The sequence below is a fragment of the Spinacia oleracea genome, chromosome 6, assembly GCF_020520425.1.
Source record: "Spinacia oleracea cultivar Varoflay chromosome 6, BTI_SOV_V1, whole genome shotgun sequence".
NCBI classification, from domain to species: domain Eukaryota; kingdom Viridiplantae; phylum Streptophyta; class Magnoliopsida; order Caryophyllales; family Amaranthaceae; genus Spinacia; species Spinacia oleracea.
The window spans coordinates 123,713,900-123,734,158 of NC_079492.1; the positions used below are offsets into that span (position 1 = coordinate 123,713,900).

The 20,259-nt window shown below is 35.7% G+C and overlaps 1 long non-coding RNA gene across 2 annotated transcripts; it reads right to left on the reverse strand.

Annotated features, from left to right (window-relative positions):
* Positions 1-14,209: 14,209 nt before the first annotated feature.
* LOC130462843 (uncharacterized) lies at positions 14,210-19,372 on the reverse strand. Of its 2 annotated transcripts, XR_008923669.1 has the most exons (5): positions 17,962-19,372; positions 17,561-17,701; positions 16,914-16,973; positions 16,746-16,814; positions 14,210-15,938 (listed from the first exon to the last, which is right to left on the reverse strand). It is a non-coding gene; the product is annotated as an uncharacterized lncRNA (long non-coding RNA). The 2 variants fall into 2 exon arrangements; XR_008923668.1 differs by lacking the exon at positions 14,210-15,938 and having other exon boundaries at positions 16,526-16,814.
* Positions 19,373-20,259: the final 887 nt, after the last annotated feature.

Consider the following 20,259-nt stretch of genomic DNA (forward strand, 5'->3'; position numbering starts at 1 on the left):
AAGAAGTTCACAGAGGGAAGACAGAGGAAGGATAAAGAGAAGTAATTGACAATACATAGCCACGTGGGAGTGAGCATCATTTTTTTAATTTTTATTTATAATAGTGAGAATCATTGTTGATGTGTGTTGGCCTGCTGGGAATTCATTTTCCAAAATTTACAAACAAGGTCATTAATGACGCGGGTGTGTTTAAACCGTAGGATTTTGTTAATCCAAGGGTTGGAAGCATTTCTCACGCTTCTCACCTTATATGCACTTCTCACGAGAGCCTCTATATATATATATATATATATATAGGAGAGAGAGAGGAAGGATCATATGAGAAGTACATATTAGATGAGAAGCGTGAGAAACATTTACAACCGTCGATCAACCAAATCTAGCGGACGTTATTGATCCCGTGAAATTGTTTAGCAATTTCCCAACCGCGTGTGACTTTCAACATTTGGCTGACTTAGCTCTAAGATTCCCACGTGATTTCAAGCTTTCAAGTCCCTTTTTTGTGTTTTATCCCCCTTTATCTCATCTCTATCAACCTACTGCTGGAGCTGCTCATCAATGGCGCCCAACCCAATATTTCTTAATTCTCTTACATCCCACAATATCATACACATATGCTCATAAAAAGATGAATTTTTGTTCTTGTGGATTTCCTATTCCATGACCATTTTTTTTTATTTCAAGCTTGAAGGTGACCCGTTGTTAAAAAATAATCTTAATTTTCGAAGGTTATACAATGTACCTATAATGTACTTATGATGTATCTTGAAGGTATTTCTGATGTATCTTCAATAACCTTTTGATGTATCTCTGATGAATTTTAAATGTATCTTTATGGTACTTTTAAGGTATTTTTTGTTTTTCATGGATCAGAAGAATGGAGACATGGAGATGGAGGAGAGAGAAAGAGGGAGTATGGTTGAATTGATCGGCATTGGTGGAAATGTTGTCGGACACATTACACTATTTGCAGGAAGATAAATGGCACCCATGGATGAAAAAAGGTTCAAGAGGAGAGATAAAATGGGCTGAAAATATAGAGTAGGAGGAAAGAGAAGGACTTTGATTTGATTAATGACTTGTGTCCTCGTCGCCGTTGAAATCAAGCAATTAAACGCAGTGTATCGTAAGTTTTGGAAAGCTGGACCCATGTGCCGTCACTTATCTCCCCCCCTCATCTTGTCTCTGTTACCTTAAACCTCTATTGAGCTTTTTAATGGCGCCCGGATGTTTGAAAAAGTTGTTCAACGCATCCCTAAATTGCGTATACAACATTGATACAGAGTACTCCCTCCGTCCCTTAATACTTGCACCGCTTTCCTTTTCGGCCGTCCCTTAATACTTGCACCGCTTCTATAAATGGAAACCTTTACCAATATTATATTATTTCTCACACTTACCTACTACTCCACCTACACCCCTACTCCCTACAAAAAATTATTTAAAAATCCACACTCCCCACTCACCACTCTCCACCCTTACACATTTTCCACTAACTATATTAAAAAAAATACCCCACTATCAACTAACCTCCATTAATTTATAAGTCAATTCAAATGTCTTAAACTCCGCACCGGTCAAACCGGTGCGAGTATTAAAGGACGGAGGGAGTAAGATTTTTTGATGTATATGTAGTTCTCTATTGATGTATCTATACTTCAACTTCGATGTATCTGTAGTTTGTCACTGATGTATCATTAGATTAACTATGATGAATCTCTATTTCTCTAGTGTAGTTAAAGCCCAATATTGAAAAACCAACATTAAACGAAAGAAATCAGAAGAAAGAGTAAAGAAATGAAGATAATTTTTTCGAAGGGACATAAAAATGAAATTGCAAGCTTTCAGCTCCATGGTAGCTTTAAAGCCTTGAATTATGCTTTGATTGGAGTATTGGACAGAAGGGGAGAGAGAAAGGAACAAGAAGATCAGTGGATAAAACGCGTCCACCTAGTAAACTAAGATTGAATTTATTTTTTAAAACTACCAAGAGTAACACGGAGGTAATTCGCGCCGTTAGATCTAGTTCATTAATCGGTTGAGATCGCTTCTCACGCTTCTCACGCTTCTCACCGGATCCCTCTCCTATATATATACTAGTATTTTATGCACGCGATGCGTGCGGAATTTTAAAAATATTAGGCACTAAAAATTATTCGCAAAGTCCCTAGTCACGCGATGCGTACAGGAATATATATAAATCTTTAACTTGTGATTATTACATTTAATCACCACAAATAATAAGCAAGCTTCAAGTTCAACTGGTATTTTGTTAATCTCTCATTCGCAACAAAAGTGCATACGCTAGAAAACCTTCTTAAGTGTCGAACTTAAGCATGCCTTGCAACTACATTCGCAGTTAAGTAGATCAACCAAGTATACAACACACAATCACATAAGCGTTGTTTCGGCTAAAGTTGTGTATGTGTTTTTTTTAAAATTAAAATAGTACAGCAGCAAATCAAGGTACATGTTCATGAAAATTAGATAAATTGACATCTAAAACAGATGTAGCTCCTTATGAGACTCCTCTGGCTGGTACAACACATTGATACCACTGTGAGCCCTGCTTCCTCCTAGCTTCATGGCCATGCGGTCAGCAAGTGGCTGGTGTATGTGTTTTTTTAAATAACAGAATAGTCTGCATTATATGAAACCGGATTCCTGTATCTCATTTTTCCAACAATGGAGAATTTTTTTTCCTTTTTAACATGATTGACTGCAAAAGAAACTTATTATTGGCAGCTTTAAACCTCAGTGACCTTTTCATGGTTGTCATCATCTCCAACGCAACCAAGATCTTCAGCTGACATTCCGGAAGCATCTGTTCAAAGGGGGACATAATATATGAGATAAAATAATGTAATGCGTAGGTCAAATAGAAGATTTCCTTCTTAATGGAAGGTATTTAAGCACTTGTTCAATTTTACAGGTATGTAACACCATTCAAGAGACAGCAAATAAGGCCCATCTCCAAAAAGCACCAGCTATATTCTGAAAGTTTAAAACCCGACAAATAGTTAAACAATGACCAAAGAATCCCATCCTCATGCCCTATTTCACAGAGTCCAGATCAACACCTTTACAATAAACCATGGTAAGACAGACCACAACATCCAGAAGCTAGTCCCAAGTTTCTACACATCTTGCCATTTATGGATGTATTACTTCTTCTTGGGAATATTATAAACTCCTTGGACAAATTTATTTCCTACCGCTAATACACATCACACAATTGAAAGACGATGTGCCCCATCGAGATAATGTTATACTTCTCACAGAAAATTACATGCAATCCTCTCAAAATAACAGGTTTCAAATTACATCATTTTGAATCATTAATCAGATTTCAAATAAACTCACTATTATCATGATCTGTTTCCCTTTGTCTGGCCGGATACTTTGAGGGTCTATATCACCTGTAAGCCCAAATGTTAAGAAACTTTAGCGACATGAACATCAAAATAATCCTTTTTTCAACTAAAAAACAATCATATCCAGCAAAAACCAGCAGAATATGAAGATGCAAAGTCGCACAAAATGCTACAATCAAATCCAAACATCTACAAAAATATATATGGTGATAATATAATATTCAGATTATGCAGCACAACCCCCACAAATATGTTAAAAAAGAAAAAAAACACACCAAAATCTACTGTGGGAATTCAACCAAGGAATCCAAACCAGAAGTCACAACAGAAATCCAACCTTTTTACCAGATTTTAGCAATATGTACACACAAAAAATCAAAATTTTTCAACTGAACAACAACTAAAGCCACATTTGTAAAGAGAACAAACATCATATGATTCATATCAGCAAAATATGAACATGAAAAGTCATTAATCATAATTGGAGTTCATTATTCAGATTTAAATAACATTGACTCTGTTAGGTTATGATACATATGACAATTCATAAATCATGCGGAAACAACCATTAAGCCAGGAATACATATTATTTACACATAATCATTTAGCATAGTTTAGATGCATACTCTTTGTTGCGTGCCTTCCCTAGCTGCGCCCGAACCGAACAAGTACAAGTCTTTAGGACTCCAAGTGTCGTCCCTCCGTAGATAGTCCACAGCACGTCCGGATCCGCCTTAAGATTGACCAACTAGAATCGCCCTTAAGGTACTATTATTTTCGGCACTTTTAGGCAAATGTGTGACTGAATTTTTCTCTCAAAAACTCACTTTGAATACTTAAAAACTCGTTGTAAATATGTGACCCTAGGCACCTATTTATAGAGTTATGGAAAAGGATTTGGAATCCTATTAGGATACTAATTTATTTAATTATAATCCTACTAGGACTCTAATTAAATAAACGGATATTTCATGAAATGCCCTCGAGTTTTTCCATAATTCACCAAACGCCCATCAAGTTTCAATAATTCATAAAATACCCCTCACAATTCGTACAAATACCCAACATACCCTTACTAATAACGGACCGTTAGTCTGCCGTTAGCCAAGTTTTCAATTCACCCAAATGCCCCTATTCTGAAACTTATTTCACCAAATGCCCCTATTGTGAAACTTTTTTCACCAAATGCCCCAAACTTAAATATAGCTATTTTGATGTTTCAGCGACTAGTTTTTGTGTTTGAAAGGTAGTTGTTGGTCACGGTCGACTATAAAAGCCCCTTTGCTGAATGGTTCTTGTAAGTTAGATGTTATTTTGATTTGCTTTGCTTAATTTCATAAGATTTTTGTCATGAGTTTTCTTTCAAAATCATCATCCACACCCAATGAGTCCACATATATATTAGAGTACCTACCAAATTTTGTTATTGTGGTAGGAAATTTGTCATTCGAAGCTCTAATACAACACTCAATCCACAAAGGTTGTACTACAAGTGTGATCCTTGAAACAATCTGAGATGGTGAAAGGGAGTAGTTGAGCAAAAAAACAAGGGGCAACAACACGAAGGAAAATGCGGGGGAAGCGTAGACGAATGAGAAAGTATTGAAAACAGGCGAAACAGTAAGATGCAAGAAGAATTGAAGCAAATGAAGAAGAAGCTAAAACAACAACAAAAAGTAGTCAAAGTTGTAATACAAATGGGGATATTGATGTTTGTAATTTTACTGTTTGTAATCATGAAGTAAACACAAGTAATGAGAAACAAATTCACATTTCATAAATAATTGATGTTGCATAATCTGCACAAAATACCAAAGTGGGAAGCATTTCTGTTTTTAGCTTCACTTACAAAACATCTTTGCACCAACTACATTTAATGTTATTTTCTACTCAACGAATATGTGCAAGATCAAAACAGATGTGCAAAAAACTACCCCAAAAAGCATTAGCAGCTATCCAGAAGAGCTTGTGGAACACCACTTCAACCTCCATTCCTACCACAATAACAAAATTTGTTAGGTACCCTAATATATGTGGAATGATTGGGTGTGGAAGATGATTTTGAAAGAAAACTCATGACACAAATCTTATGAAATTAGCAAAGTAAAGTAAAATAACATCTAAAATACAAGAACCATTCAGCAAAGGGGTTTTTATAGCCAACCATGACCAAGAACCACTTTTGAAACACAAAAACTAGCCGTCTGAACATCAGAATAGCTATATCTAAATTTGGAGAATTTGGTGAAATAAGTTTCCTAATAGGGGCATTTGGTGAAATAAGTTTCAGAATAGGGGCATTTGGGTGAATTGGAAACTTGGCTAACGGCGGACTAACGGCCCGTTATTAATAAGGGTATGTTGGGTATTTGTACGAATTGTGAGGGGTATTTTATGAATTATTGAAACTTGATGGGCGTTTGGTGAATTATGGCAAAACTCGAGGGCATTTCATGAAATTTCCGTTAAATAAACTAAATCTTTTAGGATTAGATTTAATCATATGCGAATCCCGGTAGCCTTAGGATTCGAGTAACACACTTCGAGTAATACGCTAGCACCGCACGCAGGCCTTGCGGCCCACGCACAGCGCCAGCCCACTCGTCGCAGCCCCGCGCGCGCGCCCAAGCTTCGGCTGGGCCTGGCTTTTGCGCTGGGCCTGGTCGCATGCTTGGCGTGTGGTTGTTGCGCTTGGCTTGCTGGGCGATGGCCCGGCTTCGTGCTGGGCCTTCGTCTGGCAGGCCTCGTCCGATGCTAATTCGTACGATGCGCTTCCGATTAAATTCTCGATTCCGGAATTCATTTCCGATACGAACAATATTTAATATTTCCGATTCCGGAATTAATTTCCGTTTCGAACAAATATTTAATATTTCCGTTTCCGGAACTATTTTCCGATTCCGATAATATTTCCGATTCTGACAATATTTCCGTTTCCGGCAATATTTCCGATTCCGGCAATATTTCCATTTCCGATAATATTTTCCGATACGTACCATGTTTCCGTTTCCGGCAACAACTACGACTTGGATAATATTTATATTTCCGATACGATCCATATTTCCGTTTCCGGCAATATCATCGTTTCCGGAGTATTCATTTCTTGCCTGTGACGATCTCAGCTCCCACTGAAACCAAGATCCGTCGATTCCGAATATCCATAGATGGAGTATTTAATGCCATTAAATACTTGATCCGTTTACGTACTATTTGAGTGACCCTACGGGTTCAGTCAAGAGTAAGCTGTGGATTAATATCATTAATTCCACTTGAACTGAAGCGGCCTCTAGCTAGGCATTCAGCTCACTTGATCTCACTGAATTATTAACTTGTTAATTAATACTGAACCGCATTTATTAGACTTAACATTGAATGCATACTTGGACCAAGGGCATTATTTCCTTCAGTCTCCCACTTGTCCTTAGGGACAAGTGTGCATTTCCTAATTCCTTTGTCGCTCGATGCTTGCTCTTGAACATAAGGTAAGAGTTGTCATCCTTATTATGTCCAGAGGTGTTCCTCGGTTTCAGAGTTCAACTGATCAAATAAACAGATAATCATAGCCTATGATTCATCCGAGCACGGCCATGCATTTCACAGTTTCTAGCTCTCCGAGTGGCCTTGTACAACTTTTAAGCATCTCATCCCGATTTATGGGAGGACAATCCCAATCTTGCGATCTTGAGATTAGACTTCGTTTGATAGGTGATTACCTGAGCGTTGCCTTTATAGCCTCCTTTTACGGTGCGACGGTTGGTCAACGTCAAAGTAACCAGTTCTCAAACAAGTAATCTCAAATCACTCAGGTATTGAGGATTTAGTGTCTAATAATTTTAATGAAATTTACTTATGACAGATTTTCATCTCTTACAGTAAAGTTTCATAGGTCTTGTCCGATACTAGTCTTCCCAAAGTAAGTATCTATGCAAATGATTATGACATTGCCATGTCCACATAGTTCAAGGAACAGAACTACTAGTCATCTTGCATTCTAGTCGTCTAACGTTTTCTATGCGTCCAATTTTATAGAAAACTCCGACTAGGGACCATTTTCAACTTTTGACATTCAAGTTCACTTGATAGACATTTCTTAGTCACAGGACTGGTCCTGACAGTCTATCTTGAATATATTGTCAAATTGAAGGGACTCATCATTTAATACTAAACCAAGATTAAATGGAATATGAAAACACATTTCATATATGATAAATGTTCAACCCCAATGTTTTATAACCATGGGCCTCAAACCCATCTTTAAAACAGTTCATGGAATTCAAAGCTATGCTTGATTTCCAGTGCCACAATGTGAGTGTTGTTTCTCACTTGTTGCATAGGTTTAGTTATCATGCTTTGCCAATCTTAATATCTTTTCATCGAATGATTTTCGAGATATGATGATAAGATCTTTTGAGTTTGTTTATTATGTGATCTAGTCTTTCTACTTCAACTGTTTAGGTTGCTAGTGATGCTTTGTTTGGATTTGCTTATCCAAGCAGTTCACATATATGTGGAAGTCTTTCCAGCTATATCTTAGAACATAGAAATTAATAATTAATTTCCCACGCAACAACTCATGGTTTCCAATCCATGTTGCCATTTCAAAACACGATGCTCTGTAGCTCGTCCTTGCCAATGGTTAACTCCAAAGGGATCTTGCTTGATCCTTTGCCAGTGTTTATGCGTGTAGCATCAATTTTTAGCATATCTTTATTTCCTTGAATCAAGAACTAATCCTATGTACCTTTTCAAGTACCATAAGTTTTTCTTGATCTCAATCTAGTTGATCTTTACTTAGACCAATAGAGACTGGTATGTTGTTCGTTATGCCTAAAGCCATACGATACATCTTTGGAGATCCTCATATTATATCATACATGATAAATTCTTTTGCAGAATAATTCCCAATTGAATTCTATTCATGTAACTTTAGCTCATCTAGTTTCGGTAGATACTAAATCCAGCTAAATTCTTTGACATATAATATAGGTTAAGAATCTTACTCAGGTTCTTTGATGTTTAACTTAGTAAATGCTTATACATAGTTCAAACATCCTTTACTTAGATTTATTCATATGGGTCGAATATCTCCAATGGAGTCTTTCGTGTTTGATTTAGTAAATGCCATTACTTAATCCAAAACATTAATATAAGATCTTTGTAAATAGATCTTAATACCCAGTATGTACTAAGTTTCGCCTTGGACCATCATTGATGAATAATTTCAAACCTAAGTTAATAGCATTTGAATGTTATTTCACAATAGAGAGATATGTGTGTGATACACATAGGACCAATTAAGTTTCACGTACTCCCACTAAACTTCTTATACATCTATAAGAATTATGTACATTTTATGAAACTAAAATACTTATTAGCTTCACTAAAATACACTTCCAATTCCCAATTGCTTGCTTAAATCTGTACTTAGATTTCATGAGCTAGCTTTCCTTTTTCAAGCATTTATTTGGATCCACAAATCCCATGACATACCATGTACATAGTTATTCCAACATTTGATTGAGGAATAAGTTTTGTCATCCAATTGCCATATGTACCAATATGCAATCATTGCTTGATTTATAGACTTGAGTATTACGATTATGCATGAGGTTTCAACACAATCCATGCCATGAATTTGCTTGTAACCTTTAGCAACTAATCTAGCTTTGTGTGTGAACACAATTCCATGTTTGATGGTTTTTATACTTAAAACAAACTTGCAACCAATAGGTGTGAAACTATTCTTGCAAATCAACAAAATTTCAATTTTGTCATCAAAACATTGAGTATATTTTATGGCCTCTAACCATTTAAAACATTTGAGTCTATATATGGCCTCTAACCATTTTAGGGAATCTAGGTTTCGTCATAGCTTTCTTACAAGTCACAGACTCATTAATCTACATGATAATAGTTTAACTGCAAGTTGTAGGTTTCTTCACTATCTAATAGAAGAATCTCATAGTTTCATTGACCAGAACTCTATGTTTCTTTACTATCTAATAGAAGAATCTCATAGTTTCAGTGATTTGAACTCTATGCCTACTTGGGTATAGAACATCAAACAATAGAATATCAATAGCCACTTGAAAGTCCTTTGAATATTCTGTTCTCCTTGAAGCACTTGTAAAGTCTTCTAAGAGATGTCTATTCTTTAAAGCCACTTCTAAAGTCTTTAAAGAATAAGTTCGGATTTTCTGAAGCACTTCGAAAAGCCTCCGGAATGTCCGTTTATGTTTGTTGTTCGCCTCGAAGACTTTCGAGGTCTATTTTCTCCCACTTGTCATTTTGGAAACGAATCTCCAAAAGGACATTATTTCGAGCAAACAAACATTATGTTCTCAAAAATTCGTGGTAGAAACAATACCCTTGTGTCTCATTTGAATAAATCACAATGAAACATATATCTATACTTGGGCCTTAGTTTGTCGAATGACAAACACTAAGCTCCCACTGAGTTTTGCAACTCTCTAGATATATTTTATGAAAAGTTATTCTGAAATTACTTTTCAATAGCTTTGACGAATTTGGTTTAGTTTGGTGGTAGTTGAGCATTTTGTTTTAGAAATTATAGGAAAAGTCCTTATGATTCATCATTAATCGAATCAAGTACTAATTGACTTTGATTATTCCAACTAAGATATGCTATATCTTATGGACCTAGATTGTGAAATTACAACACATAATCATTGATGATCATATTTGGTCTCAAGTAATCATCAACATGATCTAACCTAGATCTTTATGATTTCTTGCCAAGTGGATTTTATACTTCTGAATCTTTGAACTAGCCAAACAGATTCAAACTTATATCACATTGAGTAAAAAAACCTATATTCACTCAAATATGTGTGAAATAATAAAGTCATAAAACCTTTCTTTAGCTTTGAACTCTATTGTCTAGGCGTTCTAACAATAGTTCATATCTTTTGTTACTTTTAACAAGTAAGACTAGCCTGTCTTAAAATGATCTAGAAATCAATCAACTTTCAAAAGTCCATCAAAATAGAGCTTATGAATGTTAACTTGTTGATATGGTCTAAGCAACAATGCCAAAGATTAGTGGAACTCAAATCAAGAGATTGATTTGAACCTAGTAAAGTTTCATTGTTAAAGATTTGTTTGTTTTAATCAAGCATATTGACTCATCCCGTAAATGACCATTTCATTCAAATAAACAAACAAACAAGCATTGTTTTTGTTCTTCTGAATGTGAGTCTTTCTGTGTTTGAAGCAGAAATTTAGGTATGCTGATTAATGGAACAAAATAGCCATTTAGTTCCAGCCTTTGAAAGGTCTTAAAACAAACTGGATGACCCTACAACTAATGTAGCATTGCCATGCTTCATTTCCCACTTGTAGGTCATTAGTGTAGCCTAGCTTCCATTGTTTGAGTTATTACCGAAGTAAGAACCTCAAGCGGTATATGATACCTAGGAAGTTTGATTGCTAGGTCACTTTTCTTTAAACATAAACTTATAGGTAGAACCGGAATCGTAAATTCCTTTCATTTGTTCCTTTGTTTTCCTATTTCTTGTACCCTTTCTTATAGTCTTAAGAATTGAATTCTTTAGTGTTGACTTTTATACTTTGTTAGACATGTCCAATGTCACCAACAAGGTTCTTTCCATTTAATTTATGTTGAACATTCTGTTTCAACTAGATGATCTTACCAGAAGCTTCTAAAGTTCTCTAAGCATCGATCTATTCGAATGTCTAGGGACTAGACTCATTCGAGAATTAAATGGACAAAGATATTAGGTTGTTAACCATTGGTAAAGCTGAGCGTTTTAAGCTCAATGCTTTATGATCTCAAAACTACATTGTATTTTGAATTCACAAGCACCAATTAGTTTGCCATTCGATTTTGATGTTCGAAAACAACCATAAAAGTCGCTATAAGAAACGTACATTTTAAATTGCTCACTTTCTCTCATTTCCGTGAATCGTTCTTTGATTCACTACCAATCGAGGAAATTTACTGTTACCTTTCTAAAAGGATTTATTGCAGTGCAAGATATTTAATTATAAACAATAATTAAAACATACATTGAAGCATGCAAAGTCTAAACATTTATCATGAATAATAACTTGAAAATGAAAGCAATCATGCAATTTAAACAAGTCATTAGCATTTTATTCGAATTATGTGTTCCGGCAGGTTTGAATAAAATGATTCCAAGACCCTAAAACCATTGAAGAATTAAGCACAGTTTGTCGACTCAATTCTAAAACATTTTAGGTAAGCAAAAGCCTTTTGCTAATAGTCTAGAAACTATTCTTGGTTGATAGGTACGTCTAAGAACTTATTAGGTAAACCTATCGATTTTGCCACGACATAAAAGGACTCCTTACTTATATCGTTGAGTTTCACCAAAATTAACATGTACTCACAATTATTTGTGTACCTTGCCCCTTTAGGACCAATAAGTAACACCTCGCTGAGCGAAAACTATTACTAGATTGATGTAAAGGATATCCAAGCAAGTGTATATTCTGGCATGGCACCTTATAACTCAATTTTTAAGTTTGGAACTTGAGGCTCTTACTATGTTGGTTAGATTTTAAGTGAACTAAAATCCTTAATCATGCAACATAATCAAGCCACAATCTCATGCATAATTAAGACATATTTAAAGCAATAAATAACTTAAAGCATGCATAAGATAAATGTGATCTAGTATGGCCCGACTTCATCTTGAAGCTTTAACTTCAAAGTCCGTCTTGAAAATCGCCGTGGGAGGCACCATTTTCTTCAAATAGGATAAGCTATAATTAAAACTAATTACAACTATTTGATGGTACGCATACCATATTTGAATTGAAAAACAACTTTGGTACTTTAGACCAATTACATTCAAATTAATGGTACGCAGACCATATTTTCTATCCTATTTGGGCCATACTAGTCACTTCATAACCTGCAAAACAGTACATATACAATATATACCATTCACCCATTCATTATCATGAATGGCCCACATAGCTGGTTAGTAAAACACATTATGCATCACGTAAACATTTGCAGCAATTAATCAAGGGCACCAATAATCTACCAATTATTCAGTCCTTATTAATTCTAATCAAGTTGTTTTAACCTTAAGGATTTGTAGACCTAATCAAGAGTTTATGATTAAAAAGCGCTCCCACTTAAACCAATAAATTCATATGCTTTACTAATTTTAAACATAAAAATGTATTTCTAGTCTAACCGGAAACATACAATTTTAATTAAAATTTAAAGCTCATATAAATTTATAATTGAATCCAAAAAGTTTAATTTAATTTCAGTCGTTATTTAAATTAATTCATGATTTTAATTTTAGTAAAATAATTAGAATAAATAACATTTATTATAATTACAATATTCAAAATTAAAATCCAAGAAAATAATTTAAATTATTAATTTTAAAATTAATTAAAATTACGTGAACTGAAATTTTCAAATTAAACATTCAAAACGATCTAATCGTAACGCAAACACCCTACGCATTGCACGCCCATGGGCCGCACGCAAACAGCCTTTGCTGGCCATATGCGCGCAGCCCATGCGCTGCGCCGCATAGCTGCTGCTGCTGTCCTTCGCAATGCATCACGCGAGCTGGTGCTCGCTGCGCGCGCGCCAGCGCTCGATGCACACGAGCCATCGCTAGCTGCGTTCGCTCGCCAGCGCTCGCTTGATGCGAGCCAGCGCTCGCTGCGCACGCTCGCCAGCGCTCGCTGTGCGCGCTCGCCAGCGCTCGCTTGATGCGAGCCAGCGCTCGCTGGCCAGCGGTTGCTTTGTGCGAGCCAGCGCTCGCTGCGCGAGGCATCGACGCTGGGCGCAGCACTCGTGGCACGCGAGCTTGCGCTCGCTGCGCGCGAGGTTGCGCGCGCTTGCGCGAGGCAGTGCGCGTTGTGGCGCAGCTCGCTTGCTTCCCACACGCGACTGCTGTGCCTTGCATTCGCCCTCGCCCATTCGTCCATTGCTCATAGCCCACGACACAAGGCAGGGCTGCTGCCTTGTGCTCGTGCACCATGGCCTTGCTCATTGCTTTCGTGCCGCATGGGCGACGAGCTCCCTTGCTCGTCGTCACATGCCCGCACTATACAACACCCCTTAAGGGTAACACGTAGCGTCCATTGCTTTGTGCGTGCAAGTTATATGAACGAATCGCATAAAATTTAAAAAATTTATATTTAAAATTAATGACAAATTAATAAATAATATTAATTTCATAATTTTAGGGCGAAAAAATCGAAAATTTATTATTCAATTGATTTCCGATTAACATGGATTCAAGTCTAGGTCATAAAAATTTAAAATTTATCATAAATTTACAATTTTTATGGTGGTTTTTAATCATAGGTATCTAATTAAATTATAATTAATTATGAAAATCAAATTAATTCTAAATTATTCTAATTTTCAACAAATTAATCATAATTACAAATTAGATTGCATAATTAACAAGGCTAGGCATTCAAACTTGTTAAACATATACAGTAGGTCAATCAAAAATTCAAGATTTATCAACAAGAATCGCAAATATTTAATTTAACATCTTAAATTTACGTAATTTTGCATTCGAAAAACTAAAACCTTCGAAAAGTCATAGTTAGGCTTCGAATTTGAGAATTCTGGGTTCTACAGAAAAAGATTATTTTTGTCAAAATTTTAGAATGCCTTTTACATGCGGAATTGACACAAAAATCACTCGATTTGGATGAGTAACGAAGAAACTGCCGAAAAACTGCGTACGTATAATTAAATAAACGCAATTTGCAATTAATTAACAATTACGAAAATTAATCACCCCTTTTAATTCTTGCAAATTTGTAATATTTAACCATGTTCATGCAATTTAGATTATGAAAATAATAAGAGGCTCGTGATACCACTGTTAGGTTATGATACATATGACAATTCATAAATCATGCGGAAACAACCATTAAGTCAGGAATACATATTATTTACACATAATCATTTAGCATAGTTTAGATGCATAGTCTTTGTTGCGTGCCTTCCCTAGCTGCGCCCGAACCGAACAAGAACAAGTCTTTAGGACTCCAAGTGTCGTCCCTCCGTAGATAGTCCACAGCACGTCCGGATCCGCCTTAAGATTGACCAACTAGAATCGCCCTTAAGGTACTATTATTTTCGGCACTTTTAGGCAAATGGGTGACTGAATTTTTCTCTCAAAAACTCACTTTGAATACTTAAAAACTCGTTGTAAATATGTGACCCTAGGCACCTATTTATAGAGTTATGGAAAAGGATTTGGAATCCTATTAGGATACTAATTTATTTAATTATAATCCTACTAGGACTCTAATTAAATAAACTAAATCTTTTAGGATTAGATTTAATCATATGACGAATCCCGGTAGCCTTAGGATTCGAGTAACACACTTCGAGTAATACGCTAGCACCGCACGCAGGCCTTGCGGCCCACGCACAGCGCCAGCCCACTCATCGCAGCCCCGCGCGCGCGCCCAAGCTTCGGCTGGGCCTGGCTTTTGCGCTGGGCCTGGTCGCATGCTTGGCGTGTGGTTGTTGCGCTTGGCTTGCTGGGCGATGGCCCGGCTTCGTGCTGGGCCTTCGTCTGGCAGGCCTCGTCCGATGCTAATTCGTACGATGCGCTTCCGATTAAATTCTCGATTCCGGAATTCATTTCCGATACGAACAATATTTAATATTTCCGATTCCGGAATTAATTTCCGTTTCGATAAAATATTTAATATTTCCGTTTCCGGAACTATTTTCCGATTCCGATAATATTTCCGATTCTGACAATATTTCCGTTTCCGGCAATATTTCCGATTCCGGCAATATTTCCATTTCCGATAATATTTTCCGATACGTACCATGTTTCCGTTTCCGGCAACAACTACGACTTGGATAATATTTATATTTCCGATACGATCCATATTTCCGTTTCCGGCAATATCATCGTTTCCGGAGTATTCATTTCTTGCCTGTGACGATCTCAGCTCCCACTGAAACCAAGATCCGTCGATTCCGAATATCCATAGATGGAGTATTTAATGCCATTAAATACTTGATCCGTTTACGTACTATTTGTGTGACCCTACGGGTTCAATCAAGAGTAAGCTGTGGATTAATATCATTAATTCTACTTGAACTGAAGCGGCCTCTAGCTAGGCATTCAGCTCACTTGATCTCACTGAATTATTAACTTGTTAATTAATACTGAACCGCATTTATTAGACTTAACATTGAATGCATACTTGGACCAAGGGCATTATTTCCTTCAGAGTCAGCAAACGTCTACCTTTATTTAGCAAACATCTATCGGTATTATTTAGATTTTAATTTATCCGATTGTAAAGGGATAAGTACATTAATTTATCCGATTAGCATCTCATGAATGAACAGGATTAAGCAGTTTTCTCCCGTTACTGTCTTAACTCTTGACTCATAATTATGAAGCACAGTGAGATACCACATAATATATATTTTCAAACATGTCATTTGAATAGCCAAAATCGGCAATTGAGATGAATTAGAAGTCAATCTAGCATGCCAGGTACCCAATTCACTTCCACCAGCCTCGTGGTCATCTAAAAAAGATAAATACAATCTCGACTGAGTATAGCAGTAGAGCATATCAGAGAAATAATATTACCTAAAGTTTCAGAAAGAAAAATTCACATAAGACAATACAAAAAGACATGTGAGTTCAAGCATAACACTGGAGAATTTCAAGAACCAAAAGACCAGATCAAATTAGAAATGGGAGTTAAGCAGCATCAATATCAACCCCATTCCAAGTATGCATTTCTCTCTTAAAAAACTTAAGGAAAAACATACTTAAAATCAAATTTGAGATAAATTATTATCTGATATCAAGAGACACAAAACAAAACAAAAACATTAAAATAGACAAAAGAAACCCTAAAGCTGAATAATGTCTCAAGAAATTTTGGCAGAATTAGACCTAGAAAGGAATCAGGTATAGAAATAAGATTGAGATGATAACATAAAATCCTACCAGTTTAGCAGGGAAAAAAATGGCCAAACATCCATAATTTTGAGAGACAAAATTAAATTCGCTTCGCTCCCACCGCTACTTGAACTACTCCCTTCCTTCTTCCCATCACCACCAAACCACCCACCATCACTACCACCTTGATTCATCTCTTCAGACCCAGAGAAAACATAGAGCAAGCTATAAGGAATCGCGAATTTGACACACATATTCTAAAGCAAGGAATCGAGAATTTGACACACATATTCAAATTGTATCGGTTTTAATTCAACAACAAACAAAGTCACATAATATTTTCTTCAAAATACATATTCAAAGCTCAAAAAAAAAGATATGGAACCTAGAAATACGAAATTCAAGATTGAGAGTCAGGAAATACCTAGAACTACTCCCCTTAAACTGATGAGCATGATTTTCCACTTGATTAAAATCTACAACTGGATGCTCACTGTAAAACATAGAAAATATCCAATTTAAAATTACAGAAATCAAGCAAAAATAAATTAAAAAAAACCTAGAAATATTGAAAAAAAATAATTAAACTCACAGAGCTTTGCCCACATTGTCAAGGAGCTTTTGATACGCCTGTAATCCTTATGCTTTGAGCCTGTTAAGAAATTCAAACAAAAATCGGAAAAAACACATCAATCAACAAAAATCTCCAGAATCAATTGGAAAAAAATGAAAATTTGAACAAAAATGTTGAACTCCACCCACCATTGTTATCTCTCTCCTCCATTATAGACCTTCAATATGTTCTGATTATTAATTCTATAATCGAATCCCCTTTCCTAAACCCCTAAATTCGATTATTATTACGGAAATTTCAATTTCCCCCCAAATTTGAATCTATATCCTCCAATGTAAAAAATTCCTAGAAACCCTATAAAACCCACTTCCATCTTTAAATCCAATCCCTAAATTTCCCACTAAAAATTTCAAAGGGAAAACAGGTCTTAAATTTTGATATAGAATTAGAACCTGGGACCACAATCTCCGACGATGCCATTGAAATCGTTAGATAGCGGATTTTGGGAGGGTTTTTAATTTAGCCCCAGAATTGGGTCGGAGCTAGGAATTTAGGGTTCTTTAGGCATTTGAGGATTTGATGTTCATTGATTAATTTCCCAAAAAAAAAAATTAACCCAATTATTATGAACAACCAAAAAATTAAAAGAGGGTAAAGAAAGAAACCTTGGCGAGGAGTAGAAGAATGCGGGGAATCCAAGCCACCCAAGACGCCACCTTCGACGAAGAGGGATTGCGAAATCCAAATTCAAGTTAGTGTATTTCTTCATTACCTCCAACAAATCATGGGCCGTCTTCATGTTAAGCCTAAAAAAAATCAATATTCAATCACACAATGTCAAAAAAATCGATTGCGAAATCCAAATCAAATTTCTAAGACCTAATCAAAAGCAAAACCTCGTTATAAAAACACTTTCAATTAGTGAAAATGCAAAAACGAAAACAAAATAGCAATTAGAATCCCTAGATTGTAAGGTCGGAGTCGCAAAAACAGACCAAATCCGAAGAAACAACAAAATTAATGCAAAATAAAAAAAAATAAAAAAGGAATTGATTGAATGAATTACCTGAGGATGAGATCGAAGATGAGAGAGAACCGAAGATCATTGAGCGAAGGGAGGAGAGAGAAAGATGAGAGTGAAGCGGCGTACAGGTGAATGGGGTTTTACGCGAAGGGTTTGAAAGTTAAAGGGGAGAGGGTGTTTTAGTCTTTTCAAAAGGGGACACGAAAAGTTAATTTACTTAAAAGCCCTCAGGAGCTGACTTTATATAATAATAATAATAATAATAATAATAATAATAATAATAATAATAATAATAATTTGATCTAAACTTATTTTTTCTGATATGATCTGATTTGAACTTATTTTTTTCTGATCTGATTAAATCTAAAATAAATAACAAGGTCCTAAAATAAGGTGAACTATAAAGGGCCTTAAATTTTGATTATGTAAAATCCGCAACCCAAAAACAATGTACTTCGTATCCTACGCTATTCCTCTAAAGAACCCTTATCATTAAATTATTAGTCCTAAATATAATTGAGTTAACCCCATAATCGGGGTCTGAGTTTTGCCAAAAATCACCAATCAGGAACTCAACTTTTTTTTGTCACCAATTGGGACCTAAGGTTAAGAATATGGCCACTTAACCCAAGTTTAAGTCATCGGAGCTCAACTCTTCAATTTTTTCTTTAATTTTCTTTTTGAACAAAAAGCTTAAAGAAACCAGTTAACGTAATTTGGTATCCTCCTCCATTTTCAAAGACATTCTTTTCCTTTTTCAACAAAGACAGCCTTTACTCCAACCATTCCTTCACTCCAGCCTCCTTCTCCATTCTCCAGCATCCTTTCAACCAATGCAACAATCATCGCTATTTGAAAATGACTTTAAAAAACTTTGGGTTTGTTATCCATTCTCCAGATTATCCCAATTTTCGCAATTATTAACCTTAACCACCAAAAGCTTCCGGAGCTCCAATACCAAACGATGAAACATGAAGCATAAATAACCTTTCCTCTACATTTTGCTGCTCTCCCTACAACTTGAACCCAATTCGAATTTCAACGGATTCAGATCAAAACAGGCAAATTTACATCCAAAAAACCACAAATTCAGTCACCTAGATGAGAAAATTTACCATTTTTGGAGGATTTGCTGAAATTGAGATACCCGTTTGTTAAAGACCATTCCAAGGATTAAATTTGCAGGAATCCAATTGGGAAAATCGTGAGGAAAGTGGAAATTTGAGAAATTTGCGGTACGAATTTGTAGAAGGTGAGCAGGAACAAGGGGGGAAGAAAATACACGGTTGTTTTAGTATATACAAAAGATATTTTTTGTGTGTGGGGTGAAAATGATGAATTAAAAAATGATACTCCTATTGTATAAATTGTAGAGGTAGTCATTGATTTATGGAATTTTGGAAAAAGTTCCTGGTTCTTGAAAAGTTTGAAGAATTTTGTTGTTCACTCAGAGTCAGTATAACAGCCCATTCTTAACGAGCTGTTAACTAGAATTACTTATTAGCATTGATCAAACTTAGCTCTTAACCCACAAGGAATTAATCCATAATCTTCAATAACTCTTCATATTTAACTAAAGAATAATCATACAAAAACTATTACAACCTTATATACGTAATTCAGCTAGCATATTCCTTTTCGCATTCGCGATCTCTTATTCAACTTCGAGCATTAACTAAACCTGCAAAATCACGAATAGGAATCTGCCCCCACCAGGACAGGTTCAAAGAACAAAGTCAGGAAAACTGAGTACACATTGCCCAACCTGAAACTCATTTTAGTGGCTGAAAACATAATTTCGTGAGTTATTTATTTCAAAGATAAAACTGATTCAATACGAATCAAATCATATTCAAATTAAGCTCAGTAATCAAATTGCAATAATTTAAAGCACATGAAACATTGAACATAACTTTGGTGTTTATAATTGATAAATAAATCAAGAAAAGATTTGCACTCAGTCACGAGGTGTTTTTTTCAAAGATCGCACGGTTTATATTTTCAGAAGTCTTCAAATCCATTTTTTTAGCATAACTAATCTCATCTGTTTTGAGAATGAATGCATCACATATTCTCAAACTTGTATCTCGGAGTCTACCCGAGCTTAAGAAACTAACACAACTCAACTAAGACTAATTCTCCATTCCCTAATACAACATGAACAAAATCTCATGTTGAGGCTTGCACCTATATATTCCTTTTGAAAACAATGAACTCAAATACGGATTGCTCTCGATAATTTATTTTGGAAATAATAAGGATTTTTTGTGAATAACCACCTAAAAAAAAACCAAATTTTGATTTACCACCTACAAATCTCAAAGTTTTAAATAACCACCT